Raw genomic sequence first — 19,069 nt, 5'->3', positions numbered from 1 at the left:
AAACTCAAGGAAATTCTAAAACCTAAGAGAACGGTAGCATTGCTGATACCGGAGGAGTTGGTCTTAACCATCCAAGAGGTATTTTTGCAAATATTTTACTTACAGTAAATTGTATAGGGCAATAAGATGCACAGTCTTGTTGCCGGATATAATCAAGAGAGACCAGCAGAGGATGTTGTAAAGGATTATCACCTGAAGAGTAACCACAGGGGTATAGTAGAAACACTAGCTCATTTAAAAAGTAAGCTGTTTTTCCCTCATATGAGGCACATGATAACGCAAACAACTAACGATTGCGATAGCTGTCAAACACAAAAACACGATAGAAGGCCTCACAAGATCAATTATAGCGTGTTAATAAGAAAAATGTTTTCGCGATTATTGACAAATTTTTGAGATATGCATGGGGGTAACTATTCTAGCCAAGGAAAGTATTAACATTGTCAAAACAATGAAAAACTTTATCGCTCTGTTTGGAATACCCAAGAAGGTAGTCTGCGATTATGGGGTCGAGTTCTCGTCGAACCTCTTTAAGGATATTTGTAGGCAGTACGAACTTGAACTGCATACAACATCCTTCCAACAGTCGTCAGGTAGCTCCACGGTCGAAAGACTACACTCAAAAATAACGGAGACATACCGGTTGATTATGGAGAGCAAGAAGGCAGGGAAGTTTGAACTCCGACACGAAGAGATACTGAGTGAAGCGTTTATAACGTACAATAACGCCATTCATTCAGCAACGAAGCTGACACCTCAGAAACTCTTTACAGGCAGAGCGCAGGATTTTCTGAATAACTTGACGTTCAATAAAGAACACGATTATTTGCAGAAAATCAATGTGTTTCAGGCCGAGGTTTATCCGAAGGTAAAGGAAAGGGTAGAAAGCCAAAAGATGAGAAAAATTGAGGCAGCTTATATGGAAAGACAGGAACCAGACCCGGTGCAGGCTGGAAATACGATATTTAGAAATGAGAATCGGAGAAATAAACACACTCCTAGGTTCCCTAAACACAAGGTGTTGAAAGATAACAACCTAACACTAACAACAACCAAGCCGCAGAAATACACAAGGAGAAAATCCGAAAAATAAATAAACCAAACGAATAACATTTTTTTTACAGGTGGTCTATTGCCGTGGCCGAGGAGAGCAGGTTAGAAATAATACCCTTGGAAGGGAACGACGCGTTGGCTCAGATAGAAATGGGAACGGTAAGACTGATACAAACTTACCAAACCTATATCCACTTCGTAAAGTTGCAAGAATATAAGGAAATAATATATGGGATAGAGAGGATACTTGGAGAAATCGTAGATGAGTCAGGAACGAGGGACTTAGTTAGATCACTAAGGAATAAATGAAAACTAGATTAAAAGGAATATGGCCCAAACATAGAAGAGCAAGAGGGTTGTTCAATGGATTAGGGTCGGTAGTTAAAGCAATAACAGGGAATTTAGACGCAAATGACGCCGAAAAACTAGAACAGGAAATAAGGAAGATGAGAGAGGAAAAGGAAAGGTTGAGAGAGAGCATAAGCTCACAGTAGAAAACAGGCAGCAAAGTCAAATTCATGTTTAAGAATTTGACGAAATACATAAACGAAGAGCAGAGTAGAGTAAATGAATTTATTAACTATAACAATGGCATAAGTAAATCATTTGTGGTAGAGGGCAGGAGGATTTATAGGCTAGAATATATCGATAGAATTCCGCTTACTATAGATATGTTAGGATTGAACTTGAATGACGAGGCCGAAAGCCTGTTATTAGCTAAGTTAGAGGTGATTTCCAGATTCCTATTTGATAAGAAAGAAACGGACAGGTGTGTCCATGAATGTTAAGCACTATCATTAATGACACAGATATACTATTTTTAATTAAATTGCCTTTATTTAAGAAAGAAATATTTTTATTCCGTAAGTTAATACCACATCCCACGAACAACACAGAATTCGTGATAACTCCAAATTATGTGGTGATTCATGGGAATGAAATACATAGGTTAGGTTAGATTTTACCGGCCGTCGGTTATCCGACGCACTTAGACCATTAGAGGCCCGTTGTGATACCGTGTATGTTTTCCCCTTTTGCCCGTCGAGGTTCGTGTGAAGTTAGCAGTTTCCCCAGCCATAGGCGCTGGTGAATTTTTGTATCTGATGTGGATCGGTGTCGCACGTGTCTATCAGGAATCAACTTTCTAATTGAGCAAGCCTTATCGCTAGCAGTGCTCGACAGTGGCATAGTAGATGGTCTACCGTTTCTTTCATTTCTTCCTCCCTACAGCTACGGCAGAAATCATTATACGGGGAATTTAGTCTTCTGGCATGGGTGCCTATCAACCAATGCCCTGTAATGACTCTCATAGCAGTGCTGAGGTTTGCTCTGGTCTATCTTAAAAGTTTTGACGTTCTTTTTGAGCTTATTTTTGGCCATATTTGGCGTGTTAGGCGACAGTGTGTGGTGTTTTCCCATATTGTCTGTTTGTTACGGTTTAGATTTTCCCGAAGTAGTAGTTTACAAGTGGCTAAAGGCATACTCATGCCCTCCATCTCTTGTATGAGTGGCGCGGTAGTGCCCTCTCGAGCTAGTTCATCTGCGATGCAGTTGCCTTCTATGTCCCTGTGTCCGGGTACCCATATAAGGCTGATTACGAATTGTTGTGTCAACTCGTGTAAAGATGACCGGCAATTCGATACTGTTTTCGAGTGACTTGAGATTGAGCCAATCGATTTGATAGCTGCTGGCTGTCACTGGAAATGTTTACATGTAAGCTTTCCGGTTTTAGTGATTTTAAGTGTTTCAGGGCCTGCCTTATTGCTGCTACTTCAGCTTGGAAAACGTAGCAATGATCGGGGAGTCTGAACGAGATGCGTAGGCCTAGCTGTTCGGAGTAAACTCCTCCTCCTACTCTGTTCTGTAGTTTTGACCCGTCCGTATAGAAGCATATAGCATTCCGGGGGCCAGGTGTTCGTGAATTCCACTCGTCCCTCTCTGGGATGATTGTCTTGAACGGTGTTTGTATGTACTCCGTTGGAGTGCAGTAGTCTGTACTGAAGGGGACTATTTGAATTTTTTTTAGGATACATGAGTGACCCGCTTCTTGTGGGTTTCTTCTTTTTCTTTTTCTTTTCCTTTTGGGCTTGCTATTGGGGCAGGCCTTTTTTAGTGCATAGTTGCAGGTTTCTGTGAAAATTGAAACTAGTTCGTTTAGACTAGAAATTTTTTGGGGGTATGGAGGGGGAACCATTGGGATTTTTCCCTTAAAATATTTTTGTATTTTTGCCATTCTGTTTTCCTTGGGTTTGAGAAAACTGCTGGTTTTTAGGGGTTGGTTGTGAGAGTCGTTTCTTACCTGTGGTCCGATAAAGAGTGCACCTCCAGTAAGTTACTGTCTCTAATAGTGGTTTAGAGATGAGAGCTAGGTCTATTACCTCTTTTCGGTTCTTAATGAAAAAGTAGGGTCATTACCTTTATTGCATATGAAGAGATTTGAACTAAAGATAAAGTTGAAAAGAGACTCACTGCGGTCGTTTGTGTTTGTACTTTCCCATTGTGTGTGGTGGGCGTTTGCGTCACAGCCTACTGGGAGGCCTATGTTTTGCTTTTCGCTGTCTTCTACCTGTCTCCGAACCAGCTCATCCGGCGGTTCTTGCCTTTCGTATGCCATGTATGATGACAGCACTCGGAATGGAGATGGCTGACTCTCCACGGTGGCTGCCGCGTTGTCTGCATCGCTGTGGCTCTTATTTTACCTTCGCTGGGAGCTGTTTGAAGCTTATATTCCTTAGTCCCTAATCTTGAAACCTTTCCTCCCACTATCCAAGGTTCCTGGATCAGGACTATGTCGACTCCATCCTCAGCCAGATTGAGTTGAAGAGCAGCGGAAGCTGCCTTACTGTGGTGGAGGTTTATTTGCAGACGCCTCACGGACATCTGCTGTGGGCATCTCCACCACTGTAGTATCGGCTCCCTCCTTGTCCGATGTGTCTAGGTCCGTCATTGGACCCATATTTGCAAGGCTGCTGAGGATTGAGGCATCGGTCAAGTAGCCGTCCTCGGCGATCACTCCTCCACCGCCTACCTGATCCTCCTTGGCGGAGTCCGATTTGTAGACCTTTAAGGTCACTAAGCTGTTGTAAGTTGCTGTTTTCTGGTCGGAGGAGTTTGTTTAACAGGGGTTAGGTTATTTTCGTTAGTGTTTTGGGTCTGTGTGGGATTTGTTAATGGAATAAAGGGGCGAATAAATCGTTGGTTTGGGTGAGTGTTTTTGATTTGATTAATGTTAGTATGCTTATAGGTGTTAGGTGAATTTGAGTTAAGTCTTGGTTGACTATCGGATGTTTTTGAATTTGGGCGGTTTGTCTTAATTTTTACCTCGCTAAGGTCATGAACGACCTATCGGGGAGTGAGCGTTGAATTGCATTTTTTATAGTAGTTGCCATTGCTTGTGTATAAACCACTATATTATTTCGGTCATTCTCTAATGCTAACTTATTTATAATTAAAGTTGACTTATCTTCTAATTGTTCACAGAATAGACGTAAGTTACCCTTAAAAGGTGAGTGATACAATCTTCCAAGGGCGTCTGAGTCTTGAATTCCGTGATTAGGGCGTCTCTTTAAGTTGTCCTTTCGTTGTGCATTCCAAATTGCGAAATCTTTTCCGCATCTCCGACAATTTGAAGTTCGATGGTTCCACTGCACTGTTTTAACTTTTTGTTGTTTTATACAATAGTAGCGGTCGCACTTTTGATTTTAGTGGGCTACTGTTTTTGTTCATAGACTGCTTCAGTATGTCGAGACTTATGTCTTAGTGAACTGCACTGTGCGCCTTTTAATTGTATTACACCTTAATGGAGGTCTTACTTCACGAAGCGGTCCACAAAATTAGGTCTTTAAATTAACTCCGATGGCACAGGTTCTTGTGCGGATACCGATTTTAGTCACTGTAAACGAACCGAAATCACTTTGATGCGGCCAATTCGCGGGTACAATCAGAAAAGGTAACTTGGTCGTACAAGTTTCCTCTTTTCACTAGATTGTCAAAGGATAACGAGTTTACTAGGATTTTTTTCAGTATCCTACCGACTGCGCCAATAAACTTTTTTGGTGATTGATTAACATAAGCCTTTCAAGTTCTTCTTAGCTTTATATGTCAAGCTTAACGGATCATTAAGCTCGTTACCGTTAAGCGGTTTGTATCTTGGGATAATGTTATTTATAGGGCTTTTGAAGAGTGAAGCTTTCCTAAAGATCAGCTTAAGCTTTTTTATATGAAGAGTGAATAAGCAGCTGTGTTCATAAAAATAGCAGTGCTCATGAGCTGAAACTTTAAACTTAATTTTATATATCAAAAAGTAAATGAATGTTCACAAATTTAATTTTGTTTCAACTTTGTGATCATTTTGAACAAAAACAAATCAATTTTTTATTCAAAATGTTGTTAATTTTTTTGATATTATTAATTTAAACAAAAAAGTGCTGTATACAGCTGTTTATAAAAGTAGCAGTGCATATTGAAAACAGTGGAATTGGTTAAAATAAACATTGTTGAACTCCAAAAATTATTTTAATTTGTTAGCTTAGGTCGTGCACCCATTATTTTTTATTACGGCCTGGCATCTGCGAGTGATGCAGCCAGGCTTCCTGAAGATCCAGGACGGACTGCCGGTGGCCCAGAGCACCGTTTTCGGATGGGTCGTGTCCGAAGCCTGTCACCAGCCATAGCAAGGACCATGTTGCAACACGGATGATTGCAAGGGGGGCGGAATGTTAATGTGAGGGGCCACATTACGGACATGAAAACAGAATATAAGAATTTAGTTATAAATGACTTGTGCAAATATCTTACAATAAAAAATATAACAACTACTGCACACCATTACCAGACAGTTGGAACAGTCGTAAGAAGTCACCGAACTTTCAATGAATATATAATATAAGTTCATACATATCGGTTGATAAAACTGATTGGGACGAATGGCTTCAACATTTCGTATGCTGTTTTAACACAACCCCATCAAAAGCATATTAGGAGTAGCCTATAAAAAAGCTAGAATTATAATAGATGAACGTAAAGAATAATAAATAAGAAACTTTTTGATTAGAAGCAAGAAACTTAGATATATCAGTAGGTGATAAAGCTCTATTAAAAAAGGAAACAGGTCATAGGTTAGACTCTAAATATACTGATCCGTATAAAGTAACACAAATAGGAGAAAATTATAACGTTATAATATCTAATATTTATAGTATGATTAAAAATAATAACTTCATAATATTATGTTATTTTTTAAAAGGAGGAAGATGTAATATGCACATGTTTCGGTTAACCAATGTACCACTGTAATCAGTCTACGCCGGCAGCGCTGCTCCTCGAATTGGGCTAAGAAACCTTTGAATGAAGATCATAAAAACAGTGACGAATTTTCTTCGAGCCCAGCTCCACTCAATAAAATAAAAAAATATAATAAAATACAAATAACCACACCAGTGACGTTTTCAATAGATTCCGTAAAACTTACCCAATTCTAATTCTGAGCGATAAGATTTTGACGCTTTGGATCCTGGGTGTTACTAGACAAGAAGTTGGAATTTTAAATACATATATACGTGTGCCAACATATTGTAGGTACCCAGCAGACAAAGAGCGGACGTAATGCGGATGGATTCAAAAAATATCCGCTAAAAAAATTAACGTAGAATCGAAGTTTCCGCACTAGGTTCGTTAAATGATCAAAGCGGGCGCTAAAACGGACAAAAATCAAAACTTTGGCGTCCCTCAAAAAAAGTCCGAAAAGCGTACAGTGGACGGGCCCACACCCATTCTTACACTCACAAACCGCCCAAAACTGACACGCCCACACTTTTGAAAAATGTTTTGATATTTTTTCATTTTTGTATTAGTCTTGTAAATTTCTTTCGATTTGCCAAAAAACTACTTGCGTTCAAGCGAGGGGATGAAGGCTAAGACGCAATACAAAGGGTCGCAGAGGGCAGGCTGCACTTCGCCAACTTCCCCAATATGTCATCAACGGGCGGACTCGCCAACAAGGTGGAGGAGTCTCTTGCCAACAAGAGGCAACGCTCAACCGAGAGCGCCAATAAGAACGCACCGGGGAGCAAGCGGCGACGCGGGCCCAGAAGAAGCCCCCTGGGAAGAAGCCCCAGAAGATGCTAAAAGTTAGTGAGGCGACCAAACGGCACTTGATAGTGGCACTCATTGACAGAAGCGATGAAGCCGGCAAGATGACTGAGCCGCAATGGAAGTTGGTGCATGTGCGACTTGTTGAGTCATTGTTTGCACGGATGGAGGAAGCTACTAAGGTCCCCATGCCCACATTTGATGGTGGCGGGTGGCTGAAGGGGGTCAAAATCCTTAAGTGATTGGATGACCCGACGAGAAAGTGGCGGAAGCAAACGGTCTGCCAATTGGAGGCGTTGTGGGAGGGGGCCCAGCTGGAGGTGGTGGACAGGGAGCTAATCCCGTCCATTCCTAAAACGAAGGTTCTCTTTCCCATCGTAATCCAATGGGACCGGGCGATGAAGCTCCTGCAGCGGCAGAATCCAGATATACCAACCGCGCACTGGAAGGTTCTGCACCTTGCGACCCCATCACCCAAAGAGGGGGGCCATAGTGCAGTCCTCCAGATAAATAAGGAGGCGCAGGACATCCTCTATCCGAGGTACGGAAAGATGGCGTGGGGCATGGGGAGCGTGTACCTGCGCCAAAAAACGCCATCCCAGGGATAAGGATGCATAGCACCCTGAAGACAGGAGAAGTTGAGAAGGACCTAGGTCTGGAAACCATCGCGAAACCAGCCGCCCAGAGACTTTCGCTAGGCGAGACGGATGAGGAGGACGTTGACCTGACGTTGACAGTCAACCCGTCGAATGGAGGTGAGCCCAGTACCCATGCCACTGAGGGTGGTGCAGCTCAATCTTCATAAAAGCAAGGTCGCGTCGGCGGAACTCCTCATCGCCCTGGAGCAAGGGTCCGCCGACATAGCTTTGGTCCAAGAGCCATGGATTGCCTCGGGCAATGCCGTCGCTGGACTAAAGTCCTCCAATTACAACCCCTTCTACACACCATCGGTAAGCAGAAACAGAGCCGCCGTACTTGTACGGAAGGGCCTGCATGCTAACCTTATGTCTCATTACAGCACGGATGACCTGACTGTTGTGATGCTGGAGAGCGAGAGGAATCGCCCACGATAGAACGGCCCCACCGGAGGAACTCAGGAGCATGGTGGAAGCCAGCCCGAACGACCAACAACTGATCGTGGCCTGAACGCCAACGCGCATCGTTGTGTATGGGGTAGCCTGACATCAACGACTGAGGTGAGTCAGTCCTAAACTTTTTTCTATCAACCAACCTATGCATAGCTAACGTGGGGGAAGAGCACAGCTTTGTAGGTCCAACCTCCTCGAACGTGCTAGACCTAACACTCGTAAGGGGACAAAGTACTATGGTTTCAGAATAGAGAGTCCTTTAGAGACCATCTTTCTCAGATCATAAGTACATACAATTCCTATGCGAATTCGATCACTCTCCCAAACCAACCTCTTCAAGAAGAAAATCTTGACACGACTCGCGACTTGTCCGAGCCTAGTAAAATCCGCTGAAGACATAGAAAAGTCCCTAGAGACCCTCTCCAGGGAATTGTTAGATGCGCAACATGCCCGACATCTAGAGCCAAGAAGAGGACCAGGGCACCCTGGTGGAATGGTACTCTTTCGCTTCTACGCAATAACCTCCGAGAATTTTTAAAATTCACCAAAGCTGCGAATAATGATATAATTAATGGGGAATACAAGATCCTACTCAGGGAATACAAGAAGGAAATACGCAGGGCACAAAGAAACTCGTGGAGAAACTTCTTCTCCAATATCGAGACGGCCCAAGAAACGACTAGACGGAGGAAGCTGCTATCAAAGCAGCCAACCATAAAGAGTCAGCTCAAACGCGATGACGGACAGTGGACTGAGGGCAGCGAAGAGGCCCTAACAGCACTAATGCATGCTCACTTCCCAGGATGTACCGAGATAACAAGGACCAGGACCTCGTAACTGGAGAAGAGCATCTCCCAACAGATATAATATCCTCTAGAAGAATCCAATGAGCTATAGACTCCTTTGCGGGAATAAAACCACCGGGGCTAGATGGAATATTTCCAGCCATGCTACAGGTGACCAAAGAAGTGATCATCCCATGGCTACACGCTATATTCACAGCTTGCCTAAGCACGGGCTATATCCCTATCGAATGGATGACCTCTAGGATTGTCTTCCTGCCAAAAGCAGGGAAGTGCAGCCATATGTGCCCCAAGGATTACAGGACCATTAGTCTCACCTCTTTCTTACTCAAGACGCTAGAAAAGCTACTGGACATATACATCAGAAGCAGAACGACTACTGTTATCCAACTAGCATGCTTACACGAAAGATAAATCAGTAGAGACGGCACTACACTCATTAGTAGCCACCATTGAGAAAGCCCTGCATAACCAAAAATATGCCCTCGGAGTGTTTGTGGATATATCCGGAGCATTCAACAACGAGACCACAGACGCTATAATGGACCGCCTAGAAGCGGCCAACGCGGCCAACAAAATTTCAAAAATCATGTGCGAAGAGCGCAACGTAAAACTTAGTCACTACGTGCTGCACCTTCCAAGGAAAGACTGCAGACTGTTGGTGGGAATTCTTACAGGTCACTGCCTAGCTGTGGCACAAGCAGTCAAACTGGGCCAGTTGCCGGAAATGTGACGAATCCGAGGCAATTGAAACCTTGGAGCAGCAACAAGGGCAAGAATAAACTACCTAGGCGCTCCGGTTCTGGCATCGCTAGAAGATGCCTCCAGGAAGAAGCCAGGCGAACTACTTGCCTTCGCGAATAATACCTGGATTCTAAAAGATTTCGAAAACCGAGAAACATTCTCTAGGTCCATAAAGAAACATTCGGACAGCTATGGGCCATTTTTGCAAAACCCACTCCAACGCCCACAATCCGCAAAAAACGGTCAGTGTTAAAGATTCTCGTTCGCACCTCCACTAGCTGAGTAACGGGTATTAGATAGTCGGGGAACTCGACTATAGCATTCTCTTGTTTTTTTTTTTAGCAAGGGCAACGCTTTTACGCGTTATTAAGTTCAGTAGCCAATGCATGTTAATTTAATACTAACACATGATACTGACACATGATCTGGCGTAAACTTATTTTAAGTCAAAAAATGTAAACTTGAATATTGCCGCTACTGTAAGCCAGATGTTGTTGCTGGTGTCCGTCGGCTGCTGGAGTGGATCTCTCGTCGTCCTATGTCGGCTGCGGCTCCTGTCGTTGCAGTGCTGCTGGTGCTGCTTTGCTATGTCTGCATAGGAAACGTTGCCTTGAAGGGTAGCAGTCGCCCTGCTTCCGGTGGTGTAGCGTGGCGAACTTCTACCCGTACCTTCGGTTTTGCTTCCAAGTCCACTCTACGGCCTCGAGCGTTGCGGATACTCCTGGTACTTGGTCCAGCCCGAATAGTTGGCTGGGTGCTGTTTCCCACAGTTGTAGCAAGTGCATTCTCTGCACCGCACATCACACATATGTGAGCTTTGCGGCAGTATTTGGCCGTGTGACCAAACTGCTGGCATCGGTGACATTGCACGATAGCACGATAGCTTGCGAAGTGGCTCTATTACCACTCTCATATGGCATAGAATCTTCACTGCCAGAATCGCCTTGTTATTGGCCGCAGCGGCAATGTTAATAAAGAATATATATATTTGTTGTGGGAGTGCCAGGCTTGCTGCGCTTTAGGGGCGTATGCATATCAAGTACCTTGTGACCAGCTTTTTCACTTGCCTTGTCTCTGGCTTATCACGACAAAGAGAAATTTTCACTTTTTGCGTTGTTTAGCTGCGTACCCCGCGCGTGCTTTTCTGTTTCCTGTCAGGAATTTAGCATTATCACGGACCAAGCTTCCTTAAAATGGCTTATGTCCCAGGAAAACCTAAGATCCCGGCTGGCCCGCTGGTCCCTAAAATTACAAGGGTTTAAGTTTAAAATAAGCCATAGAAAAGGCAGTCAGAGCGTGGTGCCAGACGCCCTGTCAAGGACCTTTACAGATGACCTAGTAAGCGAGTAACAAGTTTAGTGGATGTGGAGGCCAAAGAATTCAGAGGAATAGAGTACGAAAATTTAAAGTCAGCTGTCTCTTCAGGAACACCAAGATTGTTGGATGTCAGGGTCAGCAACGGGTACTTGTATCGTCGCGCGGAACGCGATGGAAACGAAAAGTTTGGAGACTTGGAAACTTTTGTTTCTTAAAGAATTAGTTCCCGACTTGCTAAAAAGAGCTCATGAAGATGCGGAGTAGCAAAAATGTTGGAGAAACTAAGAAGTTGTTTTTATTGGCCAAATTTAGCAGCAGATGTCAAGGAATTTGTCAACAGGTTTGCGGTGTGTAAAACTACCAAACACCCCAGTCAGATCTTAAGGCCACCCATAGGAAATACTGGTCATTCAGACCAGATCTTCCAAAGACTTTATGTCGACTTTTTAGGACCGTATCCGGGTAGCTCAGAAGGGTATATAGGATTGTTCATTGTTGTCGATAATGCTTCAAAATTTTAATTTCTTAAAGACGAAAAAAATTTACATTGGAGGGTATCCTTCCCTTTCTGGAATAGGAAATCTTCCGCTGTATTGGTGTTCTGGAAAAAATCATTACAAACGGCCTACAATTTAAATCAGTTGCTTTCCATTCCCTGTTAGAGAAATATGGAGTGGTGCATTCTTATATCGCTATTTATACACCGCAAGCCAACGCTTGGGCTCACCAGATCCTTTTTAACTGCTATTTAAGCTTAAATAGACCGTCTCTCTGCTTGCTCCAGCCTGCACCGCTGCTTCTTAACTTCTGACTTTTCCCAGCCTCCTCCGCTGCACTTTAATTCTTGCTCTTTACCAGCCAAATCCGATGCATTTCTAAATTTATTTTCTGAGCTGTTATGTTAGGCCACTTCGAGTAGTTCTGGCCACTCCACCAACGTTAGCGGATCCCACATATATATCCTGTATAACTTCTTCTGTCAGTCTTATAAGAATTTGATTAAAATTCAAATTTCTTTTAAATGATAGCTTCAAATCGAGAGTTCCTTTTAGGTATCTTTAATTCTCTATTATATATCGACTTAAGATACTTATTGATGTACTTAAATCCGGTCGTGTATATAACATTACGTAAACTAAACAACCAATCGAATTCCTACATGGTGCTTCATATGATCATCCTGCTTGCAAAGCTTTTAAATTTAATTAGCTTAGAAGAGGAGTTCTAACTGTTGCGCATTGAATATGGGAAATAATTTAAAATTAAAAAGTGCTGACTTGGCTAGCCGGCTTCAGTTCTCTGTTCCTAGCAAATCAATAGATGTTACCTACTCCTAATATTAAATCATTGTAGATCTAACTATGATCTTGGTTGATCACTACCGAGAATTATGCCCTGACACTCTTCTTTTATTTATTAAAATATTCCTAACTACCAGAGTACCGGTGGACACAATCAAGGCTCAGCAGTCAGGGTGGATGGGCCAAAGAACCTTCCTCCTAGTCGATAAGGGGAGTAACAGTCCTGTACAGCCCTCCGAGTAGACGGCGACGGCTGAGACCCTAAGTCTTTCCCTCCGCCATCGGAGTGGCACTGGCCACCAGCCCCCAATTGAAACACAGAGGGAACCGCGCTACGAAAGAGCCAGGACAGCGGATAAGAGTTTGTCGAGCAAGCTGCATCCTACGCCCGCACCAGTTAAAGAAAGGCAGGATCTTCTGGTTGTCGAGCTACAAGGACTACGGCGTTAACCGAGCGAGTGTTCAGAACGTCAGTGAAAACTAAACAAGAGTCTAGCGGAATCAGCAGGACAAAGACAAAGCGGCTGCCTTGAAATCCCAGCACCTGTTCACTCCGCACACCTCCTCGCCACAAATTACGTGTGCAGCGGTAGTACCAGGGTAAGCAAACATCACAAAAGGACACCGCAGCGGGTAAATCATTCCCGCTATACCATAAGAGATTATAAAGATCATGAGAACTTAAAATACTTATAACGGTCTGATCACTATTATATAAATTTTGATAGAACGAACTCACAAAATCTTGTAAGCCAATAGCAGGTATTTCGTAGCGAGAGGACCAGTAAAAATCAGTTCGCCTACTTTTTAAAAATCTTCCTATTCAACATTATTGGCTCCTAATTTCTAGGAAAAACATTTGAAGCTTCCTTAATTTTATTTAAAATATGTTAGAAATATGTTGCGTACTTAGCGCTTCTCTGGCTGGTCTGAAACTATCGTATTTGCTCTTATTAATCTTTTTTTGTTTCTTGAATTTTGATTTATAATGAACGATTTTCCTGCCTCGGTTTGTTTCCTCAAAATGTTTACAGTCCACTTGTTCAATCCTTCCTACCTTTTTAAATGGATTGGTGATTTACTCTTTACGAGTGGAGCCTGTCTATATTTTATATCAACTTCAAAATCATGCCTATTTTTATTAAGATAATCGAGACATTAAAGTCTGGGCTGCCTGCATATAGAAAAATGCCTGCCGGAGATCGTTTGGTTCTACTATGTTTAGTTTTATGATTATAGACGTATAAGATTGTTTCGAATCTTGTACACCTATCTTCAATATTTTGTTTACTACCGATAACTCTCAGCTTTTCATTTACCGGCACCTGGCCGTTAGTATTATTTGAGGTTGAAGGCTGGAAATTAAGGGAATTGTTTAGAAGACTGTTTTGTTGGCCTTGTGTTAACTTTCTTCTAAACCTGCGTCTGTTCCCTTCTGATCTATTAGAACGCTGATTTTCTGGACTGGCGTCATAGAGGCCTAGCTCCATTGAAGTTTGTTTTAATTTATAAATAGTATCTTGCCAATGACATATAAATTCTATCCAGCAATTTTCGATCTATTACAGATTTAACAGTTCTTTTTAACATTTCAGTGTAATATGATTTATCGACAGGGTCGCTTTCTAATTCTAACTTGTCAAACAGAATCCAATATTGTGATTCGAGCTTCTCGATAAACTTACAGATGCTTCCGGGGTATGATGTATACTCCAGTTGCTTTATAAGTGTTATGTAGGGCCTGTGATCCTTGAATGCCATCGCCAGGGCCGCCTTTGTATCCAGCCATGTATTTACACTTTCTTGGGTCACGACCTCCAATGCCGCATCCACTAGTAAGCGTTTTACTGCTCCGTAGAGAACATGTGCTTGTCTGGCATCTTGGGTAGGGTATAAGTTAAGTAGCTGCTCAACTTGGTTTACAAACACAGACAGCTTGCCAGGTGTAAGTGTGCCATCGTAGTAGTTCAGTTCTTTAATTTGATTTAATAATTGATTTAGGTGGACTTCCGAATGTTACGGAACTGCCATGGTGTATTTGTATAAGTTTCTGGATACACGGTGTTTATTTTAAATTTGGTTTTAAATTACGGAATTACAAATTTTAATTAAATTGTTTTGCAGATGTTACTGACCACATGGGATTGTTTTCTTTTACTACTTTTACGTAGATTCTTTTGCGGATCTCAAAATAATTTTAGAATCACTGTTTTAATTCGCCGATCCTGGATAGCTAGTTGTGTAGCGTATCCTTCAATGGATCACTAAAGGACTCTAAGGACTAAGGACTAAGGACTACTAAAAGGACTCTTTATTTAACAGATCCTACCGACTGCGCCAATTAAATAATTGCAATACTTATATGTAAAAAAATATATTTTTATTTTACTGAATCATTACAATATTTTTAGTTGAGAAGAACACCGACCGATTATATTTAGGCCTCAAACTGAACTCTGATAATTACTCTGATTTGATTGACGTTCAAGCCTCGGTTTCGAGCTTTTCTAATATGGACTTTAGACTTTAGGGTTCTGAAGAGAGAAAGCTTTGGAGTTGGTGACTTCAATTGTCTTTGCATTTCTCTTGGATTCAAGTGCATTCGCTCTTGGTTACAAGTGCTCTTAGATTCTTATAATTTTGTTTATTGAAATCTAATACTTCTGTTTTTCGGGATTGCGAGTCCGAGTTTGAATGTGGGAACAAGATGATGATGCGAGGGCTTAAGCAAGGAATGTTTAAATTAGTACAACCAGAATAGTGTAGGGTGTGTGGGTGTGCTTGTATTATTATGTAGGCATGTGCTATATGTACGTAGGTATTAATGTTCTTCCGCTTCCACCGCTATCCGATTCTCAGTTTACTTGAATTATGCACTTGTTTGGAAAGTCACTGCTATTACTTTGTCTTTGCTGATATCCACACCAAAAAATGCACTAGTTCACTTATTCTTTGTTGATTTGTTTTGCCGGCTTTTATTATATGTTCGGTATTAGGCAAGTGAGTTTTAATAGACGGAATATTTTCCTCACTACTCTGTTCATATCTGCTGAGCGGAATACTGGAAACGATCCGTTCCAAGGCATGGTAATGATCTTGACGCCGCTGTACTGACCGTTTGTAAATCCGTACTAGTTTCAATAGTGCCAGCAACACTAACATCACGGCGATGAACACAAGGGTATGCTGCACACTTAAGTTTTGCACGTTGTAAGCAACATTTCTAGGTGTTCTCCAAAGGTAGGTGAGCTGACCAGAAGGTCATCGAGGTAAACAAATACCTGCTCACGTAGCTCTGCTGGAATAACCTTATGCATTAGGCGGTACATTCTTTGTGCGGCGTTGCACAAGCCGAATGGCATGACGGTAAATTGGTATAGTGGCCTGCCGAGAACTGTAAATGCCGTCTTCTCTCTACTTTTTTGTTCTAGCGGTATTTGCCAAAAAGAATCTGTTAAATCAATGGCGCAAATATAATAGGTTTCCTGTAGTCGACTCAGTAGGCCACCTATTGTTATCCATATACAAAGATACAGTTCGTTTGAAGAATTGCTTGAATTTGGAAATATTTATACGAAATTCGCAGATATAGCTATTAAAATAATATAAAACCTGTGCAAAATACCACTATTTAATTCTAATACTGATAAAAGTTGCCCTGCATACTTTTAAATGCTCTTCTTCTTCTTTTGTTTTGGCTTATCGACATGTAATCCTATTTGAGTTAAAAATAATTGTGGTAGCTCTTGTTTACGGCATGTTATCATGTCTCTTTCTTCTTTATCCCGAGTTTGCCACTTTTTTAATTGAAGTTTGTGTGAGATTTAAAGTACAAACTCAAAAAATCTGATCCATGCACTGATCCCATAATTTAGACTTTCTAATTTAGCCTTAAAGTTTGATATTTCGAAGGTTTTTATAAAATCCTTTGGACTGGCTTTACAGATAGGACACACCTGGCAAGATTTCGTTCCAGTTATTTTATTCAATACCTTTCCGTCAATTAATGTGAGATGAAGAGAAAAAAGTGACAACTATTTTTCTGTCGATTGAAAAAGTTTAAGTAAAATCTGTGAGGTTTTGAATTTGTGACTCTAAATTCGACTTTTTCGCCAAAATAAGTTATTTTGCATAGCCTAGTTTAGGCAAAAGGCGCTATTAACATTAATTTAATTACAGTTTTGAGTAAACACATCAGTTATTAGTTTTTGGCACAGGTTGGCACAAATTTTTTCTCACTCTACAGTAAACGAACTTTTTGGTAAGATTTACATGGAAGACATAATTCTAAATCAGTAAGTTATATATATTAAGAATACTTTAACCTTCATGTTTTATTTTATTTGCAAATATCTGGACACGTGGTGATTTTTTAACAGAAGCACAAGGTTGAGTAAAAGCTTCCCGCCAATGTTGCTAGAACAAACAGCTGATCAAACATATGAATTCGTTAACGGATAAAAAATGCAGTGTTGCAACTTTAATGTTTTTAAATATCGTTTTGTTGTCCCTGATGCATGCTTTTTCTTAATATATAGTTAAATTCGAAATAGAATTTACAAAATTTTTTTTGACTTTATGACTTAAAAAAAAGGGAATCTAAGCTAGTGTGCAGTGGCTAACACAGATCTATAACGTCTTTCACTCATGTTAGCCTGCGGAGAATATATGGCTGTAAGTTATTGCTGTAGGTCAAAACTAGTAAGAAAAGCTTTAAAATAGCTTGACTGAAACTGACTGCCATTATCAGATAGTTACTTATTTTACTTATAGCACAATAATATGAACTTGGTGAATCACTAAAGCTAAAGGTATTTACAGTTGCCCCGGATTTTCTTGCTTTATATAGTCTGATACAAAAGTAGTTCTTTTGGAAATATATCCATCCCGTCAAAGGAAAACTTGTGACGCGCAAAACGCGCACATTGTATAAGTGGAAAATATGAAGTCATAGAAACATGGGGAAAAACATGTTTAGTATAAGACATAAGAAAATAAATTTAATAATGAATAAAGACATATGGAAATAAATGAAATAATTAATAAAGAAGAAAGGAATGGAAGGAAAGAAACACACACACAACACACCCGCATTTAAATTTAATTTAATTCGGCCAAATTCGGTTGGGATATGCGGGCACACTAGCCTCCGCTAAGCCTCTATATAAGGCGCACCAGAGAGTTTATTTTCAGTTCTGCCAGCGATCTGCGCCAAGACCACTAGGAGAAGCTAGCAGAAACGGACCAACAGCCAAAGATCAGCGGTAAGGAGTTCAGCAGAGCCATAGGAGACGGGTAAGCGGCGTGGTAACTAACTAATCATTGTAGTCTTTGCGTATTTCGTCCTTTTCTCCGGCTCTGTTCACCGCCCGCGTGTTTAATTTGTAGTAGACCTGTCCTCTAAACTCTTCTCATAATTAGTAGACCTGACCGGCCTCTTCTCATATTTAGCAGACCTGACTGGCCACTATAACTGTTCTCATTTGTAGTACTCCTGACCGGCCTTACAAACTCTTCTCACTTAGAGTAGACCTAATCGGTCTTCCAAACTCTCCCCCTTAATTGATAGACCCGAACGTTTCCCCGTTGTTTGCTGTTCACAAACGTTGGAGGAACTCGCGGTTCCCCATTTTCAATTATCAAGCCGGGATATATGATCTCCTTTATACAAAATTCAGATTTGCTGACATTGATGGTGAGATGCTTATATGCGTATGCTTTTACGTAAGCATAAGGCTATATCTTGTAGTAAAAGCATTTGTGATTCAAAATCCATGGACCAAACTAATAAGTCGTCCAGATAAACAAATACTCTAGTTTTGAGATGAGCCGAAATGACTCGATCCATCGACCGCGTTAAGGAGACTAAATGGCATAATTTTATACTGATATAACGGTCTATTCGGTATTTGAAACGCAGTCTATTTGTCACGTCGGCGTATTAGTGCCCGTGTCCTGGGTAAGAACTTGCGACGCGGGCCGCGCACAAGGAATAAATAATAAACAAATAGTAAAAGAAATTAATAATAAACAATAAAATAATAAAAGGAATAAATAACAAACAATAAAATATTAAAAGGAATAAATAATAAAACAACAAATAATATAGAATACATAATACCTAATACATATAATATAACATCATACATAATAACCAGCCCTAGTTCGACTTCGAACTAGGCGCGCGCGCGCCCAAACGAGCCACGGGCCACACTAAGCCAGAAACCCGGCCACACTAAATCGGGTAATTCGAAAGCACAGCAAAATCGATAGACCCAGCCAATCCCTATATAAAGCGGGCGGCTGGCCTCTGGGAACTCAGGCAGTGGTCGGCAGCGATCGGATGGAAGTCATCAACCAACAGCGACCAGCCAGCTCTACAGCAGGATCTCCCAGCGGTAAATATAATAAACCAGGATAGTAATTGTTCATTCCTATTGCCTTTGCTGACTTAAGGGTCCAAAAACAATTCTCTCTGCTGACTTAGGGTTCCAACAACAATTCTTTTTGCTGACTTCAGGGTCCAACAACAATTCTCTCTGCTGACTTAAGGGTCCCACAACAATTCTCTCTGCTGACTTAAGGGTCCAACAACAATTCTCTCTGCTGACTTTAGGGTCCAACAACAATTCTCATTGCTGACTTAAGGGTCCAACAACAATTCTCTCTGCTG

At 41.4% G+C, this 19,069-nt stretch overlaps 1 long non-coding RNA gene across 2 annotated transcripts in view; it reads left to right on the top strand.

The window, feature by feature from the left end:
* LOC120320871 overlaps window positions 1-13,865 on the top strand; it is a 30,378-nt gene extending 16,513 nt beyond the window's left edge. Inside the window, exons 3-6 of one of the 2 annotated variants that reach the window (XR_005560439.2) lie at window positions 1,125-1,212; window positions 6,299-8,093; window positions 8,162-8,339; window positions 12,534-13,865. This is a non-coding gene — a long non-coding RNA (uncharacterized LOC120320871). Of the gene's footprint in view, window positions 1-1,124; window positions 1,213-6,298; window positions 9,515-12,533 lie in introns of those variants that run through there. The other variant, XR_005560440.1, reaches the window with a different exon arrangement.
* Window positions 13,866-19,069: the final 5,204 nt, after the last annotated feature.

This window comes from Drosophila yakuba, chromosome 2L (assembly GCF_016746365.2).
Source record: "Drosophila yakuba strain Tai18E2 chromosome 2L, Prin_Dyak_Tai18E2_2.1, whole genome shotgun sequence".
Classification (NCBI taxonomy): Eukaryota; Metazoa; Arthropoda; class Insecta; order Diptera; family Drosophilidae; genus Drosophila; species Drosophila yakuba.
Note: the sequence above shows the minus strand (reverse complement) of the source record. Positions and strands in the feature narration are given on the sequence as shown.